The sequence below is a fragment of the Salvelinus fontinalis genome, unplaced genomic scaffold (genome assembly GCF_029448725.1).
Source record: "Salvelinus fontinalis isolate EN_2023a unplaced genomic scaffold, ASM2944872v1 scaffold_0187, whole genome shotgun sequence".
In the NCBI taxonomy this organism is placed as follows: Eukaryota; Metazoa; Chordata; class Actinopteri; order Salmoniformes; family Salmonidae; genus Salvelinus; species Salvelinus fontinalis.
The window spans coordinates 266,129-281,278 of NW_026600396.1; the positions used below are offsets into that span (position 1 = coordinate 266,129).

At 43.3% G+C, this 15,150-nt stretch overlaps 1 protein-coding gene across 5 annotated transcripts in view; it reads right to left on the reverse strand.

The window, feature by feature from the left end:
- The window catches only part of LOC129844170 (glutamate receptor ionotropic, kainate 5-like), a 158,186-nt gene extending 153,449 nt beyond the window's left edge, over positions 1-4,737 (reverse strand). For all 5 annotated transcript variants that reach the window (XM_055912587.1, XM_055912588.1, XM_055912589.1 and 2 more), the window contains exon 1: positions 1,664-4,737. The gene's annotated coding sequence lies outside the window, so the exon portion shown is untranslated. The remainder of the gene's footprint in view (positions 1-1,663) is intronic.
- Positions 4,738-15,150: the final 10,413 nt, after the last annotated feature.

Consider the following 15,150-nt stretch of genomic DNA (forward strand, 5'->3'; position numbering starts at 1 on the left):
ACTGAGGGAAGGAGGTTGTTGGCCAAGATCTCGCGATACATGGCCCCATCCATCCTCCCCTCAATACGGTGCAGTCGTCCTGTCCCCTTTGCAGAAAAGCATCCCCAAAGAATGATGTTTCCACCCCCATGCTTCACGGTTGGGATGGTGTTCTTGGGGTTGTACTCATCCTTCTTCTTCCTCCAAACACGGCGAGTGGAGTTTAAACCAAAAAGCTCTATTTTTGTCTCATCAGACCACATGACCTTCTCCCATTCCTTCTCTGGATCATCCAGATGGTCATTGGCAAACTTCAGACGGGCCTGGACATGCGCTGGCTTGAGCAGGGGGACCTTGTGTGCGCTGCAGGATTTTAATCCATGAAGGCATAGTTTGTTACTAATGGTTTTCTTTGAGACTGTGGTCCCAGCTCTCTTCAGGTCATTGACCAGGTCCTGCCGTGTAGTTCTGGGCTGATCTCTCACCTTCTTCATGATCATTGATGCCCCACGAGGTGAGATCTTGCATGGAGCCCCAGACCGAGGGTGATTGACCGTCATCTTGAACTTATTCCATTTTCTAATAATTGCGCCAACAGTTGTTGCCTTCTCACCAAGCTGCTTGCCTATTGTCCTGTAGCCCATCCCAGCCTTGTGCAGGTCTACAATTTTATCGCTGATGTCCTTACACAGCTCTCTGGTCTTGGCCATTGTGGAGAGGTTGGAGTCTGTTTGATTGAGTGTGTGGACAGGTGTCTTTTATGCAGGTAATGAGTTCAAACAGGTGCAGTTAATACAGGTAATGAGTGGAGAACAGGAGGGCTTCTTAAAGAAAAACTAACAGGTCTGTGAGAGCGAGATAGAGATATCTCTATCTCCCTCTGTCTCTCTATCCCCCCTCTGTCTCTCTATCCTCCCTCTGTCTCTATATCCCCCCTCTGTCTCTCTTTCCCCCCTCTGTCTCTCTCTCCCCCCTCTGTCTCTCTCTCCCCCCTTTGTCTCTCTCTCCCCCCTCTGTCTCTCTCTCCCCCCTCTGTCTCTCTATCCCCCCTCTGTCTCTCTATCCCCCCTCTGTCTCTCTTTCCCCCCTCTGTCTCTCTTTCCCCCCTCTGTCTCTCTTTCCCCCCTCTGTCTCTCTTTCCCCCCTCTGTCTCTCTTTCCCCCCTCTGTCTCTCTTTCCCCCCTCTGTCTCTCTATCCCCCCTCTGTCTCTCTACCCCCCCCCCCTCTGTATCTCTATCTCCCTCTGTCTCTCTATCCCCCCTCTGTCTCTCTATCCCCCCTCTGTCTCTCTATCCCCCCTCTGTCTCTCTATCCCCCCTCTGTCTCTCTATCCCCCCTCTGTCTCTCTATCCCCCCTCTGTCTCTCTATCCCCCTCTTTATCTCTATCTCCCTCTGTCTCTCTATCCCTGTGAGAGCCGGAATTCTTACTGGTTGATAGGTGATCAAATACTTATGTCATGCAATAAAATGCAAATTAATTACTTAGAAATCATACAATGTGATTTTCTGGATTTTTGTTTTAGATTCCGTCTCTCACAGTTGAAGTGTACCTATGATAAAAATTACAGACCTCTACATGCTTTGTAAGTAGGAAAACCTGCAAAATCAGCAGTGTATCAAATACTTGTTCTCCCCACTGTATATATAAGGAATAACTAGTATAGAGTAGGCGGCCAGTGTACCTGTCCCATGGAGCGTCCCCGTCCCTGTCCCCGGCCACGGCCCACAGTCTTGTCCTCCACTGAGCTGGTACAGCGCTGCAGATGAATGTCCAACACTGGCTCCTTATCTGGGGAGATGGGGTGGGCAGAATGAGTTAATTACTTACTAAATGAGTGTTTATCACAGTCCAAACAGTGTTCCCGAGAGTGTACATGGGGCGGCAGGTAGCATAGTGGTTAGAGCTTTGGGCCAGAAAGGTTGCTCGATCAAATCCCCGAGCTGACAAGGTAAAAATCTGTCATAGGCAGTTAACCCACTGTTCCTAGGCCGTCATTGTAAATAAGAATTTGTTCTTGTCTGACTTGCCTCGTTAAATAAAGGTTAAATAAAAATACAATAAAAACATGAAATCAGTTGAAATTCACTAAACATGGAAAGGACAGGGATGTATAGATTGAGTGGGTATTTAGACAGTCACAGGCCCTGGTCACAGGCCTCTCCTGTCCCTACCCACCAAAACACACACTGGGTTACAGGGTATTCTGTATTGTCATCACTCAGTATAGGCTATATTATGTGGCTTGCAGGAAAACCTGCAAAATCAGCAGTGTATCAAATACTTGTTCTCCCCACTGTATATGTTGAAGAGGGTGGAGCTTAAGCTGCATCCCTGTCTCACCCCACGGCCCTGTGGGAAGAAATGTGTGTGTGTTTTGCCTATTTTAACCGCACACTTGTTGTTTGTGTACATGGATTTTATAATGTCGTATAGTTTTCCCCCAACACCACTTTCAATCAATTTGTATAGCAGACCCTCATGCCAAATTGAGTCGAAGACTTTTTTGAAATCAACAAAGCATGAGAAGACTTTGCCTTTGCCTTTGTTTCGGTTTGTTTGTTTGTCAATTAGGGTGTGCAGGGTGAATACGTGGTCTGTTGTACGGTAATTGGGTAAAAAGCCAATTTGACATATGCTCAGTACATTGTTTTCACTGAGGAAATGTACGAGTCTGCTGTTAATGATAATGCAGAGGATTTTCCCAGGATTTTTGCTGTTGACGCATATCCCACGGTAGTTATTGGGGTCAAATTTGTCTCCACTTTTGTGGATTGGGGTGATCAGTCCTTGGTTCCAAATATTGGGGAAGATGCCAGAGCTAAGGATGATGTTAAAGAGTTTTAGTATGGCCAATTGGAATTTGTTGTCTGTATATTTGATCATTTCATTGAGAATACCATCACACCACATGCCTTTTTGGGTTGGAGGGTTTTTATTTTGTCCTGTAGCTCACTCAAGGTAATTGGAGAATCCAGTGGGTTTTGGTAGTCTTTAAATATTTGATTCTAAGATTTGTATTTGATCATGTATATGTTTTTGCTGTTAGTTCTTTGTTATAGAGCCAAAAAGTTTGGAGAAGTGGTTTACCCATACATCTCCATTTTGGATAGATACATCTTCGTGTTGTTGTTTGTTTAGTGTTTTCCAATTTTCCCAGGAGTGGTTAGAATCTATGGATACTTCAAATACATTGAGCTGATTTCTGACGTGCTGTTCCTTCTTTTTCCGTAACGTATTTCTGTATTGTTTTAGTGATTCACCATAGTGAAGGCGTAGACTCAGGTTTTCCAGGTCTCTATGTTTTTCTTTCTTAGATTTTTGCATTCTTCATCAAACATTTGTCATTGTTCATTTTCTTCGGTTTTCTATTTGAGATTTTTAGATTTGATAGGGAAGCTGAGAGGTCAAATATACTGTTAAGATTTTCTACTGCCAAGTTTACACGTTCACTATTACAATTGAATGTTTTACCCAGGAAGTTGTCTAAAAGGGATTGAATATGTTGTTGCCTAGTTGTTTTTTGGTAGGTTTCTAAACTGCATTCCTTCCATCTATTGCATTTATTAATGTTACTGAGTTCCTTTGGCTTTGATGCCTCATGATTGAGTATTGCTCTTTTCAAGTAGACTGTGATTTTGCTGTGGTCTGATAGGGGTGTCAGTGGGCTGACTGTGAACGCTCTGGGAGACTTGGGGTTGAGGTCAGTGATAAAGTAGTCTACAGTACTACTGCCAAGAGATGAGCTATAGGTGTACCTACCATGTGAGTCCCCTCGAAGCCTACCATTGACTATGTACATACCCAGCGTGTGACAGAGCTGCAGGAGTTGTGACCAGTTTTTGTTGGTTATGTTGTCATAGTTGTGCCTAGGGGAGGGAATGCGGGGAGGGAATGCTGTCACCTGCAGGCAGGTGTTTGTCCCTCTGTGTGCTGAGGGTGTTAGGTTCTTGTCCGGTTCTGGCATTTAGGTCGCCACAGACTAGTACATGTCCCTGAGCCTGGAAATGATTGATTTCCCCCTCCAGGATGGAGAAGCTGTCTTCATTAAAGTATGGGGATTCTAGTGGGTAGCACACAGGAGGACATTTTTCTCTGTTAAGATACTTTCCTTTTGAATTTCTAGCCAAATGTAAAATGTTCCTGTTTTGATTAATTTAATGGAGTGAGTTAGGTCTGCTCTATACCAAATTAGCATACCCCCTGAGTCCCTTCCCTGTTTCACACCTGGTAGTTTGGTGGATGGGACTACCAGCTCTCTGTAACCTAGAGGGCAACCAGTGGGTCCGTCTCCTCTATACCAGGTTTCTTGCAGGATGACAATGTCTGTATTACCGATTTCTTTGGTGAAGTCCAGGTTCCTGCTCTTTAGGCCAAAGGCAGATGACCTCATGCCTTGGATATTCCAGGATGAGATAGTGAAGGCTTTGTGTTCCATAAAGTGTCCAATGTTGTTGGTCGTGTGGCTTGGGCTCAGGCCAGTAAGTGTGAGCAGAGCCTGCTGAGCATCTGGTACATGCCATTAGCTTGGGCTAGTGTAAGAGTGGGGGTTGGGCCTGTTTGCCCGCTCACTGCCTGGGCGTATTTGTGACTTCCATGTTGAGGCCCTCTTTGTGGGGTGGGGTGGGCAGGGGGGGCATAGGTCTGATCTGAGGGGGCCTAAATGGGGTGTGGGCATGGTTGACGTGGGCGGGTGGTGATTGGTTGGGGTGGGGGTGTGGATGTGGCTGGGGGTGCTGTGGTATGGATGTAGGTCGTCTTGGCGTGGGTCCTCTCTATCTCTCTGTCTCTCTCCTGCTTTCTATCTCTCTCTCACCTACTCTCTATCTCTCTGTCTCTCTCCTACTCTCGATCTCTCTCTCACCTACTCTCTATCTCTCTGTCTCTCTCCTACTCTCTATCTCTCTCTCACCTACTCTCTATCTCTCTCTCTCTCTCCTACTCTCTATCTCTCTCTCACCTACTCTCTATCTCTCTGTCTCTCTCCTACTCTCTATCTCTCTGTCTCTGTCCTGCTTTCTATCTCTCTCTCACCTACTCTTTATCTCTCTGTCTCTCTCCTACTCTCTATCTCTCTCTCTCCTACTCTCTATCTCTCTCTCACCTACTATCTATATCTGTCTCCCTCTCTCCCACTCTCTATATCTGTCTCCCTCTCTCCCACTCTCTATATCTGTCTCCCTCTCTCCCACTCTCTATATCTGTCTCCCTCTCTCCCACTCTCTATATATCTCCCTCTCTCCCACTCTCTATATATCTCCCTTTCTCCCACTCTCTATATATACTGTATATTTCATTTTCTGCTCTTCATACAACAGCTATTTCTTACTTTTTCACCCCTACTCAGTCTATCCTTCTCTTTCTTCCACCGTCTCTACTCTGTCTATCCTTCTCTTTCTTCCACCATCTCTACTCAGTCTATTCTTCTCTTTCTTCCACCGTCTCAACTCAGTCTATCCTTCTCTTTCTTCCACTGTCTCTACTCAGTCTATCCTTCTCTTTCTTCCACCGTCTCTACTCAGTCTATCCTTCTCTTTCTTCCACCGTCTCTACTCTGTCTATCCTTCTCTTTCTTCCACCGTCTCTACTCAGTCTATCCTTCTCTTTCTTCCACCGTCTCTACTCAGTCTATCCTTCTCTTTCTTCCACCGTCTCTACTCTGTCTATCCTTCTCTTTCTTCCACCGTCTCTACTCAGTCTATCCTTCTCTTTCTTCCACCGTCTCTACTCTGTCTATCCTTCTCTTTCTTCCACCGTCTCTACTCTGTCTATCCTTCTCTTTCTTCCACCGTCTCTACTCAGTCTATCCTTCTCTTTCTTCCACTGTCTCTACTCTGTCTATCCTTCTCTTTCTTCCACCGTCTCTACTCTGTCTATCCTCTTTCTTCCACAGTCTCTACTCAGTCTATTCTTCTCTATCTTCCACAGTCTCTACTCAGTCTATTCTTCTCTATCTTCCACCGTCTCTACTCAGTCTATTCTTCTCTTTCTTCCACCGTCTCTACTCAGTCTATCCTTCTCTTTCTTCCACCGTCTCTACTCAGTCTATCCTTCTCTGTCTTCCACCGTCTCTACTCAGTCTTTATAATGTTGCTATCCCTCTCTACTCAGTCTATTCTTCTCTTTCTTCCACCGTCTCTACTCTGTCTTTATAATGTTGCTATCCCTCTCTCTTTCCTCCACCGTCTCTACTCTGTCTTTATAATGTTGCTATCCCTCTCTCTCTCTTTCCTCCACCGTCTCTACTCTGTCTTTATAATGTTGCTATCCCTCTCTCTCTCTTTCCTCCACCGTCTCTACTCTGTCTTTATAATGTTGCTATCCCTCTCTACTCAGTCTATTCTTTTCTTTCTTCCACCGTCTCTACTCTGTCTTTATAATGTTGCTATCCCTCTCTAATCAGTCTATTCTTCTCTTTCTTCCACCGTCTCTACTCAGTCTATTCTTCTCTGTATTCCACCGTCTCTACTCAGTCTTTATAATGTTGCTATCCCTCTCTACTCAGTCTATTCTTCTCTTTCTTCCACCGTCTCTACTCTGTCTTTATAATGTTGCTATCCCTCTCTACTCAGTCTTTATAATGTTGCTATCTCTCTCTACTCTGTCTTTATAATGTTGCTATCCCTCTCTACTCTGTCTTTATAATGTTGCTATCTCTCTCTACTCCGTCTCTACTCTGTCTTTATAATGTTGCTATCCCTCTCTACTCTGTCTTTATAATGTTGCTATCTCTCTCTACTCCGTCTCTACTCTGTCTTTATAATGTTGCTATCCCTCTCTCTTTCCTCCACCGTCTCTACTCTGTCTTTATAATGTTGCTATCCCTCTCTACTCAGTCTATTCTTTTCTTTCTTCCACCGTCTCTACTCTGTCTTTATAATGTTGCTATCCCTCTCTAATCAGTCTATTCTTCTCTTTCTTCCACCGTCTCTACTCAGTCTATTCTTCTCTGTCTTCCACCGTCTCTACTCAGTCTTTATAATGTTGCTATCCCTCTCTACTCAGTCTATTCTTCTCTTTCTTCCACCGTCTCTACTCTGTCTTTATATTGTTGCTATCCCTCTCTACTCTGTCTTTATAATGTTGCTATCTCTCTCTACTCTGTCTTTATAATGTTGCTATCTCTCTCTACTCTGTCTTTATAATGTTGCTATCTCTCTCTACTCTGTCTTTATAATGTTGCTATCCCTCTCTACTCTGTCTTTATAATGTTGCTATCTCTCTCTACTCCGTCTCTACTCTGTCTTTATAATGTTGCTATCTCTCTCTACTCCGTCTCTACTCTGTCTTTATAATGTTGCTATCTCTCTCTACTCCGTCTCTACTCTGTCTTTATATTGTTGCTATCCCTCTCTACTCTGTCTTTATAATGTTGCTATCTCTCTCTACTCAGTCTTTATAATGTTGCCATCTCTCTCTACTCTGTCTTTATAATGTTGCCATCTCTCTCTACTCTGTCTTTATAATGTTGCTATCCCTCTCTACTCAGTCTTTATAATGTTGCTATCTCTCTCTACTCAGTCTTTATAATGTTGCTATCCCTCTCTACTCAGTCTTTATTATGTTGCTATCCCTCTCTACTCAGTCTTCATAATGTTGCTATCTCTCTCTACTCAGTCTTTATAATGTTGCTATCCCTCTCTACTCAGTCTTTATAATGTTGCTATCTCTCTCTACTCAGTCTTTATAATGTTGCTATCCCTCTCTACTCAGTCTTTATAATGTTGCTATCCCTCTCTACTCAGTCTTTATAATGTTGCTATCTCTCTCTACTCTGTCTTTATAATGTTGCTAGCCCTCTCTACTCTGTCTTTATAATGTTGCTATCTCTCTCTACTCCGTCTCTACTCTGTCTTTATAATGTTGCTATCTCTCTCTACTCTGTCTTTATAATGTTGCTATCCCTCTCTACTCTGTCTTTACAATGTTGCTATCTCTCTCTACTCCGTCTCTACTCGGTCTTTATAATGTTGCTATCTCTCTCTACTCCGTCTCTACTCTGTCTTTATAATGTTGCTATCCCTCTCTACTCTGTCTTTATAATGTTGCTATCTCTCTCTACTCCGTCTCTACTCTGTCTTTATATTGTTGCTATCCCTCTCTACTCTGTCTTTATAATGTTGCTATCTCTCTCTACTCCGTCTCTACTCTGTCTTTATATTGTTGCTATCCCTCTCTACTCTGTCTTTATAATGTTGCTATCCCTCTCTACTCTGTCTTTATAATGTTGCTATCTCTCTCTACTCTGTCTTTATAATGTTGCTATCTCTCTCTACTCTGTCTTTATAATGTTGCTATCTCTCTCTACTCAGTCTTTATAATGTTGCTATCCCTCTCTACTCAGTCTTTATAATGTTGCTATCCCTCTCTACTCAGTCTTCATAATGTTGCTATCTCTCTCTACTCAGTCTTTATAATGTTGCTATCCCTCTCTACTCAGTCTTTATAATGTTGCTATCTCTCTCTACTCAGTCTTTATAATGTTGCTATCCCTCTCTACTCAGTCTTTATAATGTTGCTATCCCTCTCTACTCAGTCTTTATAATGTTGCTATCTCTCTCTACTCTGTCTTTATAATGTTGCTAGCCCTCTCTACTCTGTCTTTATAATGTTGCTATCTCTCTCTACTCCGTCTCTACTCTGTCTTTATAATGTTGCTATCTCTCTCTACTCTGTCTTTATAATGTTGCTATCCCTCTCTACTCTGTCTTTACAATGTTGCTATCTCTCTCTACTCCGTCTCTACTCGGTCTTTATAATGTTGCTATCTCTCTCTACTCCGTCTCTACTCTGTCTTTATAATGTTGCTATCCCTCTCTACTCTGTCTTTATAATGTTGCTATCTCTCTCTACTCCGTCTCTACTCTGTCTTTATATTGTTGCTATCCCTCTCTACTCTGTCTTTATAATGTTGCTATCTCTCTCTACTCCGTCTCTACTCTGTCTTTATATTGTTGCTATCCCTCTCTACTCTGTCTTTATAATGTTGCTATCCCTCTCTACTCTGTCTTTATAATGTTGCTATCTCTCTCTACTCTGTCTTTATAATGTTGCTATCTCTCTCTACTCTGTCTTTATAATGTTGCTATCTCTCTCTACTCTGTCTTTATAATGTTGCTATCTCTCTCTACTCCGTCTCTACTCTGTCTTTATAATGTTGCTATCTCTCTCTACTCCGTCTCTACTCTGTCTTTATAATGTTGCTATCCCTCTCTCTTTCCTCCACCGTCTCTACTCTGTCTTTATAATGTTGCTATCCCTCTCTACTCAGTCTATTCTTTTCTTTCTTCCACCGTCTCTACTCTGTCTTTATAATGTTGCTATCCCTCTCTAATCAGTCTATTCTTCTCTTTCTTCCACCGTCTCTACTCAGTCTATTCTTCTCTGTCTTCCACCGTCTCTACTCAGTCTTTATAATGTTGCTATCCCTCTCTACTCAGTCTATTCTTCTCTTTCTTCCACCGTCTCTACTCTGTCTTTATATTGTTGCTATCCCTCTCTACTCTGTCTTTATAATGTTGCTATCTCTCTCTACTCTGTCTTTATAATGTTGCTATCTCTCTCTACTCTGTCTTTATAATGTTGCTATCTCTCTCTACTCTGTCTTTATAATGTTGCTATCCCTCTCTACTCTGTCTTTATAATGTTGCTATCTCTCTCTACTCCGTCTCTACTCTGTCTTTATAATGTTGCTATCTCTCTCTACTCCGTCTCTACTCTGTCTTTATAATGTTGCTATCTCTCTCTACTCCGTCTCTACTCTGTCTTTATATTGTTGCTATCCCTCTCTACTCTGTCTTTATAATGTTGCTATCTCTCTCTACTCAGTCTTTATAATGTTGCCATCTCTCTCTACTCTGTCTTTATAATGTTGCCATCTCTCTCTACTCTGTCTTTATAATGTTGCTATCCCTCTCTACTCAGTCTTTATAATGTTGCTATCTCTCTCTACTCAGTCTTTATAATGTTGCTATCCCTCTCTACTCAGTCTTTATAATGTTGCTATCCCTCTCTACTCAGTCTTCATAATGTTGCTATCTCTCTCTACTCAGTCTTTATAATGTTGCTATCCCTCTCTACTCAGTCTTTATAATGTTGCTATCTCTCTCTACTCAGTCTTTATAATGTTGCTATCCCTCTCTACTCAGTCTTTATAATGTTGCTATCCCTCTCTACTCAGTCTTTATAATGTTGCTATCTATCTCTACTCTGTCTTTATAATGTTGCTAGCCCTCTCTACTCTGTCTTTATAATGTTGCTATCTCTCTCTACTCCGTCTCTACTCTGTCTTTATAATGTTGCTATCTCTCTCTACTCTGTCTTTATAATGTTGCTATCCCTCTCTACTCTGTCTTTACAATGTTGCTATCTCTCTCTACTCCGTCTCTACTCGGTCTTTATAATGTTGCTATCTCTCTCTACTCCGTCTCTACTCTGTCTTTATAATGTTGCTATCCCTCTCTACTCTGTCTTTATAATGTTGCTATCTCTCTCTACTCCGTCTCTACTCTGTCTTTATATTGTTGCTATCCCTCTCTACTCTGTCTTTATAATGTTGCTATCTCTCTCTACTCCGTCTCTACTCTGTCTTTATATTGTTGCTATCCCTCTCTACTCTGTCTTTATAATGTTGCTATCCCTCTCTACTCTGTCTTTATAATGTTGCTATCTCTCTCTACTCTGTCTTTATAATGTTGCTATCTCTCTCTACTCTGTCTTTATAATGTTGCTATCTCTCTCTACTCTGTCTTTATAATGTTGCTATCTCTCTCTACTCCGTCTCTACTCTGTCTTTATAATGTTGCTATCTCTCTCTACTCCGTCTCTACTCTGTCTTTATAATGTTGCTATCCCTCTCTACTCTGTCTTTATAATGTTGCTATCTCTCTCTACTCCGTCTCTACTCAGTCTTTATAATGTTGCTATCCCTCTCTACTCAGTCTTTATAATGTTGCTATCTCTCTCTACTCAGTCTTTATAATGTTGCTATCCCTCTCTACTCTGTCTTTATAATGTTGCTATCCCTATCTACTCTCTCTCTTTCGCTCCTACTAATTCACTCTATCTTCTCCACTCTCTTTTTCTGTCTCCATAACTTTCCTTGTTTCTCTTTATTACAGCGCTTCAGGTCCCCAGACCTCATCCTATCTCTTTATTACAGCGCTTCAGGTCCTCAGACCTCATCCTATCTCTTTATTACAGCGCTTCAGGTCCTCAGACCTCATCCTATCTCTTTATTACAGCGCTTCAGGTCCCCAGACCTCATCCCATCTCTTTATTACAGCGCTTCAGGTCCCCAGACCTCATCCTATCTCTTTATTACAGCGCTTCAGGTCCTCAGACCTCATCCTATCTCTTTATTACAGCGCCCCAGGTCCTCAGACCTCATCCCATCTCTTTATTACAGCGCTTCAGGTCCTCAGACCTCATCCTATCTCTTTATTACAGCGCTTCAGGTCCTCAGACCTCATCCTATCTCTTTATTACAGCGCTTCAGGTCCTCAGACCTCATCCTATCTCTTTATTACAGCGCTTCAGGTCCTCAGACCTCATCCTATCTCTTTATTACAGCGCTTCAGGTCCTCAGACCTCATCCTATCTCTTTATTACAGCGCTTCAGGTCCTCAGACCTCATCCTATCTCTTTATTACAGCGCTTCAGGTCCTCAGACCTCATCCTATCTCTTTATTACAGCGCTTCAGGTCCCCAGACCTCTTCCTATCTCTTTATTACAGCGCTTCAGGTCCCCAGACCTCATCCTATCTCTTTATTACAGCGCTTCAGGTCCTCAGACCTCATCCTATCTCTTTATTACAGCGCTTCAGGTCCTCAGACCTCATCCTATCTCTTTATTACAGCGCTTCAGGTCCCCAGACCTCATCCTATCTCTTTATTACAGCGCTTCAGGTCCCCAGACCTCATCCTATCTCTTTATTACAGCGCTTCAGGTCCTCAGACCTCATCCTATCTCTTTATTACAGCGCCCCAGGTCCTCAGACCTCATCCTATCTCTTTATTACAGCGCTTCAGGTCCTCAGACCTCATCCTATCTCTTTATTACAGCGCTTCAGGTCCTCAGACCTCATCCTATCTCTTTATTACAGCGCTTCAGGTCCTCAGACCTCATCCTATCTCTTTATTACAGCGCTTCAGGTCCCCAGACCTCATCCTATCTCTTTATTACAGCGCTTCAGGTCCTCAGACCTCATCCTATCTCTTTATTACAGCGCTTCAGGTCCTCAGACCTCATCCTATCTCTTTATTACAGCGCCCCAGGTCCTCAGACCTCATCCTATCTCTTTATTACAGCGCTTCAGGTCCTCAGACCTCATCCTATCTCTTTATTACAGCGCTTCAGGTCCTCAGACCTCATCCTATCTCTTTATTACAGCGCTTCAGGTCCCCAGACCTCATCCTATCTCTTTATTACAGCGCTTCAGGTCCTCAGACCTCATCCTATCTCTTTATTACAGCGCTTCAGGTCCTCAGACCTCATCCAATCTCTTTATTACAGCGCTTCAGGTCCTCAGACCTCATCCTATCTCTTTATTACAGCGCTTCAGGTCCTCAGACCTCATCCTATCTCTTTATTACAGCGCCCCAGGTCCTCAGACCTCATCCTATCTCTTTATTACAGCGCTTCAGGTCCCCAGACCTCATCCTATCTCTTTATTACTGCGCTTCAGGTCCTCAGACCTCATCCTATCTCTTTATTACAGCGCTTCAGGTCCTCAGACCTCATCCTATCTCTTTATTACAGCGCTTCAGGTCCTCAGACCTCCTCCTATCTCTTTATTACAGCGCTTCAGGTCCTCAGACCTCATCCTATCTCTTTATTACAGCGCTTCAGGTCCTCAGACCTCATCCTATCTCTTTATTTCTATGAATTAGATCTCACTCATCTCTCCTCCTTTCTGTCTTTCTCTTTATTCACTATCCATTTCTTCCCCTGCCACACAATTTTACTCAATGCATCTCTCCTTCCCCGTGTCCACCCAGACACACAGGCCCTCAGTCACCGACACCGGTCGCTTCGGTGCGCACCGTGCCCCTCCGACACTGTCACATCCGGGCATGTCACGCCTTTCTTTCTCTCGTCTACTCACATACGCTTCCTAACCTTCCTGGAGAGAGTGTTCTGTCTCATGCGTGTGTATAGCCTCTCAGATCAGTGGTAGGGGTGAACCACAGTGCAGTTTGATCCTCAGGAGGTTTGTGAAGCTGATCGGATGTTTGGTGTTCCAGGCTGTCTGACTGCCGCCCATCAGACCTGTTGCTCTCTCCTCTTATATTAACACAGAACATTAGTCCCAATTAGAAACCTCTCCTTGAACTCAATTGGCCTACGGGTTGTTTCAACAACTAACATTTGCATTTGGAACAAGGTATTTGAAATAAAAACAGGAATATTACACAGACTGCAAGGAGAAGAACAAAAGCTGATTTAAATAGTAATACAATAAACCCAAAGTGAAGCATCTGAAGTGCATAATTACTTACAGACAGAATCACAGAAGGGGCAGACAATAACACATGAACAGAAGTACTGCATCAGGCAAGAGAGTACCGCCTAATGGTTTCAATATTCTCTTCCATCAAACCACAGTGAATAGAATATCAGATCAGTATCTCTAGCTGCAACTATCTTATATACAGCAGTACAGGCAAACGTGCTGTGTAGCCTATCCTATATACTGATGGGATCATTCAGTACTGTATGATGCACTGATGTACTGACTCCACACAGTGCTCCCACCTACCCACCCACACATCAGATATAGACAAACACAGACACAGACACACACACACCATACAAACACATAGACAAACACACACACACACGCAGGTTATAGACAAAATGATTCAGATGACATTTGTTCTCTCCCTCTGTCTCTCTCATTGTCAGGTATTGCTGCCGTGGCAACAGAGGCGAGGATGTGAGAGAGGGAGCAGAGAGAAGAGAGAGGAAGGGAAAAGAGAGAATGAGGGAGAGAGAGAGAGAGCAGAGAGAATGAGGGAGAGAGAGAGCAGAGAGAATTAGGGAGAGAGAGAGAGAGCAGGGGGAAAGAGGGAGAGAGAGAGAGCAGGGAGAATGAGGGAGAGAGAGAGAGCAGGGAGAATGAGGGAGAGAGAGGGGGAAAAGAGAGAATAAGGGAGAGAGAGGGGGAAAATAGAGAATGAGGGATAGAGAGAGCAGGGAGCTAGGGAGAAGAGGAAGCGAGTGATGGAGCAGTTAAATGAGAGATTAGAGAATCAGAGTCCACTGGTTTCAGGTGCGGAGGAACATCAGAGCTGCTGCTGCAGTGTGTGTGTGTGTGTGTGTGTGTGTGTGTGTGTGTGTGTGTGTGTGTGTGTGTGTGTGTGTGTGTGTGTGTGTGTGTGTGTGTGTGTGTGTGTGTGTGTGTGTGTGTGTGTGTGTGTGTGTGTGTGTGTGTGTGTGTGTGTGTGTGTGTGTGTAATGACTAGGGTGCGTGTGTTTCTCTGGACTTGTTGTATAACTCTGTCACCCACGACGGGAGCTAAAATGAGTCATGTGAACTCCAGCCATCGAATTATTCAGCATGATGGAAAGAGACAAGGAGGAGAGAGAGCAAGATAGAGACAGTTTAGTCAAATGTATTTGTTTGGAGGTTTTGCATGTGAGGGTTTTTATTGGTGTATTTGCCTGTAATAATTCACATTACTGTTAGCAGCAGGTTTTAATCCATTCTGTTTTCAAACCCTCCAAGGTAAGTGATTTGAGTCTCTGCATGAACTTTTCTGAAGCACTGGAAAATCTTAAAAAGGATGCTCTTTGCTCTCACAGTCTCTTGGAGGTGTGCTACAGTTGAACATGACTATACATGCAGTCTTCCAGCTTTTGACAGAACAATGCAAGAGAAAACTACGCAGCTGGGTAGAATATAATCTACACTGTTACATAGGCTTTAGAAACTATTCTCCTGCCATAATAATGCCAAGCATTCTCCAAATGTCACTCAGGTCTTCATTGTCCAGTAACAATATATACCTGACATACCATGTGTGTTAGAGTGGCCTTACTGCTTCACAGGAGTCACTGCAGTAACCAGAGAACACAGAACAGAATATCATTGCGGAATGTGTTGAATATCATTGTGGTATGTGGGGACTGTCAGTGTGGTATGTGGGGACTGTCAGTGTAGTATGTGG